Source organism: Podarcis vaucheri, assembly GCF_965113315.1.
Source record: "Podarcis vaucheri genome assembly, chromosome: 9".
Lineage (NCBI taxonomy): Eukaryota > Metazoa > Chordata > Lepidosauria > Squamata > Lacertidae > Podarcis > Podarcis vaucheri.
Genome location: NC_138767.1, coordinates 62,541,503 through 62,547,988, shown reverse-complemented (window position 1 = coordinate 62,547,988; position 6,486 = coordinate 62,541,503). Strand labels below are relative to the sequence as shown.

At 38.2% G+C, this 6,486-nt stretch overlaps 1 long non-coding RNA gene across 2 annotated transcripts; it reads right to left on the bottom strand.

Annotated features, from left to right (window-relative positions):
- Positions 1 to 1,358: 1,358 nt before the first annotated feature.
- On the bottom strand, positions 1,359 to 6,256 carry LOC309540932. 2 transcript variants are annotated; one of them, XR_014223534.1, is made up of 4 exons: positions 5,526 to 6,256; positions 5,045 to 5,493; positions 3,280 to 4,267; positions 1,359 to 1,792 (listed from the first exon to the last, which is right to left on the bottom strand). It is a non-coding gene; the product is annotated as an uncharacterized lncRNA (long non-coding RNA). The 2 variants fall into 2 exon arrangements; XR_014223535.1 differs by lacking the exon at positions 1,359 to 1,792 and having other exon boundaries at positions 3,180 to 4,267.
- Between the last annotated feature and the right edge of the window lie 230 nt (positions 6,257 to 6,486).

Below are 6,486 nucleotides of genomic sequence, written 5' to 3'. Positions count from 1 at the left end.
TCTAGTCTCCCACCGGCTTCATTGCCCACTTTAATTCTGTGGTTCTTATGGAGGGAAGCAGGCCTTTTTTTACTAAGTGTAGACCATTTTAGCCATGCAAACATCCTCATCTCTAATCCAGATTGTAACACGTGTCTTGAGTGTGCCAGGAAAATGCAGGCAACCATTGGCCAGAGAGTCAATTCCAATTCCACTCCCCCAAAATACGGCTTTGGGGGCAGTGCATTTTCCCCATAGAACTTCCTGCTACTACTTGTCCTCCACTATTGCAAGTGGAGGTCGTCTTTTGCCTACTGGGGGTGGGGGGACATGTAATTGCAAGAGAAGAGGCTCAAGCAATTTTGAAAAGCAAGTGGTTAGCAAATGAGGAAGATTCACTTGTGTTTGGGGAAGCAGTACGCAGTCCAAATAATTAAAAGTTACTTTTCTAAACAAACCATGTGCACTAGTAGTATTCCACTGTACAGAATGCAACTTTCAGGATACTGTTGATCATGTTTTCAGTTAAATAGCATTATGGGTTCTTCCAAGAGGGATTGTTCAGAGTGAAGCTGGTATTTCTATAATGTGGTTTTAATTGCACACTGTAGTTCCAGTTTTAACACACAACACAAAACCTTCTAATTGCAGGATCTTCTCTTCTTTGTGTTCTGTTCAAACTTAGCAAGGTGTAGATGAATGCAAATCCTTTCCTTTTAAACAGAATTTGCAAAAGTATTTTATACATATTATTTGAAAAGGGCTATAATAATTCGCATTACATTTTACAAATATTAGCACTTTCTTGATATTTATGTATTTTAAATGTTATACGGTCAAAATAATCTTCCTGCTTAGCATCTCTTAAAACTTTACCTGCAAATGTAGCAGGGCTATTACATTTACTTTAATACTTGTATAAAAATATGCAGAATTTTTTTAAAAAATAAAATGTAATATATTTTATAAGCTAATAATAATCGGGTAATTAAAGGTTTCTAGCATGCATTCCTATCATTTGCAGATACTGAAGCATTTTGGTAATCTTTCTCACTAAATATGTGAATGTTTTAATGTAACTTCACTTTCTATTTTTGGTAGTCCAATGGGAATTCAGTAATGACATTTTGTCATGTCAAACTGTGAACATAATTTGTACTGTACAGTCCTCATATGTTATATATAGTATACTATATGTATTATACTTGTTAATAAAACAAGACAAATATTAAATGTCAATATGTAGTTAAAACTATCCCTCAAAACAACTTGCAGACTCCCCCCCCCCAATCTTGATTTTGCCAAATGGCAGCTGGCCTTAGATACAGCCCTGTATCCTTTAGATGAGCTGAAAGTAGCACATGAGAAGGATCTTTGCTACTTATTTATTTGGTGACTCACCTAAGAAAGTTGGTTGACTGCAAATATCACAGCAGATTGTCATATTCAACACATCTGGCACATGCAAAAGGCCATTGCACATACATCATTAGCCAGATCAGGAATCATGGACCTGAAATCTGTGCTGCGTTACTATCAATAAAATACACATTCGGCTTTGCATTTCTATTCTGGCGCAACTAGTCACACGTACAAACTGTTGTTATTTTTCAAAATTATTTTATGCACAAGTGAAGTTGGATTATTTAAAGTGCATTTGACCAAATGTGAATGTTTCTCTGCTTGATTGCCCTCGCGTTAATTCCCATATACAACAAAAGATACCCATCTTTGCATCACTTCCTCATATTTTCTGCTTTCATTCACAAGTTACCCCATTAAATTGGCCTTGTAAGTCCCAGGAGTTACTAGCCTGCAAAATAAAATAAAAATAATAATGAAATACTAGCCTGCTGGGAGGTGGCAGAGGAGGAACCAAGTGCTGAATTTCTTATGGATGTTAAAGAAGGAACTTGCCCCTTCTAGCTTCCTGCTTGGTTTCTACCCAAGTGAAAAACACCTATGAAGTAAATATTTAATAGATGGATAGTCATTATGAAGTGTTCAGCAGAGGAAAGGTCTTGTAAGATTTTACCTGAAGAACCTTTCATTGATTCAAAGGGTCGGTTTGACCCGGTTTTTTGGTTCTTGGACATTGCGGCACTTGGGCATCCTGTATTTTCAGGAAAATAGTGAGGTTGGGGGTCTGCCACCTTCAGGTCTATGCCAGGTACCTTGCCTGAATAGTCAGCTTCCCACCTCCCAGTTATTCACTATCCTCTTTATTTGTTTAAGGTAAAGGTAAAGGACCCCTGACAGTTAAGTCCAGTCGCAGACGACTCTGGGGTTGCAGCACTCATCTTGCTTTACAGGCCAAGGGAGCTGGCGTTTGTCCGCAGACAGTTTTTCCGGGTCACGTGGCCAGCATGACTAAGCCACTTCTGGCGCAACGGAACACCAAAACCAGGGCAGCGTACGGAAACGCCGTTTACCTTCCCGCTGGAGCAGTACCTATTTATCTACTTTTTGGGGGTGCTCTCGAACTGCTAGGTTGGCAGGAGCTGGGACTGAGCAAAAGGAGCTCACCCTCTCGCGGGGATTTGAACTGCCAACCTCCTGACTGGCAAGCCCAAGAGGCTCAGTGATTTAGACCACAGTGCCACCCACATCCCCTCCTTTGTTTAGATATTAAGAAAAGCACGTAGGCAGTACGCTTGCCCACCAATGAGACAAGGTGAGGACCACCTCAGGTAGCAGGATCCACAGGGACAGCAAATCCTGATGTGGATCTTTATTCCCCACCCCTTTGTTCCTGGTGTAAATCTTCAGTCACCCATTCTTCCCTGGTGGGAAGCGGGAGGGGGGCGCATTTTGTGGCTTGCCTCAGGCACCAAAATCTCTTGGACCAGCCCTGACTCTACCCAGTTTAGTAAGAAGCAAATCAGCTCCAGTCTTCTGAACAAAGAATGTAAATGTACTGCAGGGAGTGATGAGCATCAGGTATTTGTTTTAAAATTTCCTAACAGGTTTTTTTTTAAAAAAAAAAAAGATTTAATACAACTAAACAACAGGCTACCATTTTTGCAAAGATTCCTCCCCTGAAAAATCCTTCAGCTCTCTCTCTCTCTTTGCAAAAGTTCCAACTACAGACATAATTTGTGCCAGAAATCTTTACTGGCTAAGGCAAAGTGGAACTCCCAAGAGAGTGGTATCCCCCTTCTTGCCCTTATTACACAGCCATTTTAACCCATACTGGGAGACAAGACATAAAGGAATTTATTACACATTTCAAGTTTATTTATCCAACAAAAAATAACACACCAAGCCATACCAGAAGAGTAAAAAGAAGATACAACTCACCAAATCATACAAAATTATATATTGATCAATAAAAGTTCCAAAGCGTCTTCCAATGTACCAAGTTTCCAACTATCCCTGATGCATTTTTTGCATATCATTGTTGAAAGCATGTGCAATAAAAGTCCACCAGGTGGCGTAGAAAGACTGGTTTTTCTTTTGTCTTTCATACAACACAACATCATTGTTTGGTCATATGAATAACAAGAGTAAAACAACTCTGGCGTAAATGTGATGTTAGCAGTGGTGATGCTCACTAATTCCTGACGTACATGAGACATGGATACATAGGGATTAGTGTCCCAAAGGTTATTTCCTGTAGGCATCTTCAAAGCCACTTCTGTACTTTCATAACATTAGCAGATAGTAACTGGCTTAAAACATGGCCCATTGAAACCTGACTTTAAATGTCAACGCTCAAGCCTGTAAATTCATAGCTGGTCTCCTTTAATAAGAGTTATGCAACTTCACCCAATAATAATCTATTATTTGTGCTACTCACTAAAATCGCCTTAATTCTAACAGTGAAGAATGTTGTTTAGACTGTGTGCCCAGCAAGGTTATATAAGGCCACAAGGGAGTGTGTAAATATTAAATCCAAAGGTTTTTTCCTTTTAAAAAATGGTTGCATGTGGATGATGACCTAGTTTAAGAGCAGGTTTTCAATCAAGAAAGCTGATTAATTAGTCCTATGTCTATTTAATCCTATGAATAATTCCTACCAGAAGCCTACGAGTTAAATAATGAAGAACAAACTGTACTGATTCTGTCAACAGAAGCAACGATAAAGACACAGCAACTGCTTGTGACTGACTCTTAAACACCAACTCTGAACAGAAATTGTGGGAGTGGACTGAGAAATAAAGCTCGGTCAGACATATTCATGCCTTTTATTCTGAGGAATGCATTTTGTTTACGTAACCGACTCCTGGAATGGCTTTAGTTGTGCCTGGTCAGCTTTCCTGAGATTCTACCAAGCCTTTTTTGCCAACTACTGCTTTTCATATTTTTTTTTAAATAAAATATTTATTAAGATTTTACACAAAACATACAAAAAAGAAAAAAGAACAACAGCTAACAAGAAAATTACCAAAAAAAGACCTTAAAAAACCGGTAATAAAAAATCAAAAAGAAGAGAGAAAAGAAAGAACAATATCTTAAAAAGAAATAATCCATTTTTCAATATCTTTAAGTTCATTTGCTTATTTCCCTGACTTCCTCACACCTCCCCTTTTGTATTCCCGTTTACAAAGTCCTTTCAGCAAATCCTTACCCTCTTTCATTTATCTTTACTCTATAATCTTAACCTATTATAACTATATATTTTCATCCAAATAACTATATATATTTGCATATTCTTATTAGCCTTGATACCAAAACCACTTATTTTCAGTCCAACATCATTTTAACATTCATTCATTTTACAGTATTTCTGTAGATAATCTTTAAATTTCTTCCAGTCTTCTTCCACCATTTTTTCTCCCTGGTCTCGGATTCTGCCAGTCATTTCTGCCAGTTCCATATAGTCCATCATCTTCATCTGCCATTCTTCCAGAGTGGGTAGATCTTGTGTCTTCCAATACTTTGCAATGAGTATTCTTGCTGCTGTTGTAGCATACATAAAAAAGTTCTATCCTTCTTTGACACCAATTGGCCGACAATGCCTAGAAGAAAGGCCTCTGGTTTCTTCAAGAAAGTGTATTTAAATACCTCTTTTCATTTCATTATAGATCATTTCCCAGAAAGCCTTAATCCTTGGGCACGTCACCTACTGCTTTTCAAACTAGAGTGCATGTATATTCAGAATCATAGAGTTGGAAGGGATCTCAAGGGTCATCTAGTCCAACCCCCTGCAAGGCAGGAATCTCAGCTAGATCATCCACGACAGATGGCCACCCAATCTTTGCTTAAAAGCTCCCAAGAGAGTCCGCGACGTCTCAAGGAAGACCGTTGCGTTGTCCAACAGCTCTTATTGTCAGATAGTTTTTTTCTGATGTTTAGTCAGAATCTCTTTTCTTGTACAGTGGTACCTCGGGTTAAGTACTTAATTCGTTCCGGAGGTCCGTACTTAACCTGAAACTGTTCTTAACCTGAAGCACCACTTTAACTAATGGGGCCTCCTGCTGCCGCCGCGCCGCCGGAGCCCAATTTCTGTTCTTATCCTGAAGCAAAGTTCTTAACTTGAAGCACTATTTCTAGGTTAGCGGAGTGTGTAACCTGAAGCGTATGTAACCTGAAGCGTATGTAACCTGAAGCGTATGTAATCCAAGGTACCACTGTAACCTGAAGCCATTGGTTCAAGCCCTACCCTCCAGAGAAAAACTAGATTAGTTGGGAAATGAGATCTAATATAAGTGGAGGATTGTAAGTTGTAACTTTTGAGCATCATGTGCAGTTTAGGTGCTATGTTAGGTGTAACATCTACGGATGAGGGAGAAATTTGATGCACTTTGCATTTAAAGGTCAATGTGCCTAATTTAGTTTCCAAAACAAAGTGTGAACCAGAACACAGCCACCCTTCAGGATTCACACTTCTTCAGCCAAGCAATGTGTAAAAAAATGCATGTACAAGGGGAAAGTGTGGGTATAAATGCATATAATAGTTTAAAAAACAAACAAAAGCCATTATTTTAGGGGACACTGCTTTGTTTAAAAAAAAAAAGTATGTAAGGTGAAATTGCATATGAAAATGTATATATGAGAACACACTAAAATGCAGGTGAGTTTTCATGAGGACATTTTGGTAGAGATCTGATCTTAAGACTGGAAGTAGGATAAGCTGAGAGAAACCAAAACTGACGTATTCACTTATCCCCTGATAACTTTCCATGTATTCATCATCTACTTATGCCAAGAGCCAACAATGCTTTTGATGGGGGATTTGGTATCACGCTATACCTTCCTTATAAGTGGGCCTTCCCATATTTATCCCTTTCTAAACCCACAATTGTTTTGCACATATGCCCTCTATTAAATTTAAATTAAATTAGCTTTTCTTTTTTTAAAAAAAAAATATTTATTAAAGGTTTTAAACAATGCAACAAACTTCACCTTCACAACCGATAAGAAAAGAAAAAACACCATCACAATCAATCAAGAAAAAACCAAAAAAGACAAAAAAGACATACAAAGCGTACAAAAAAACAAGAAAAGCATAAAAAAGACATAAAAAGGGAAAAAAAGAAAAAGGTTCAATTTCTTAGATATTAT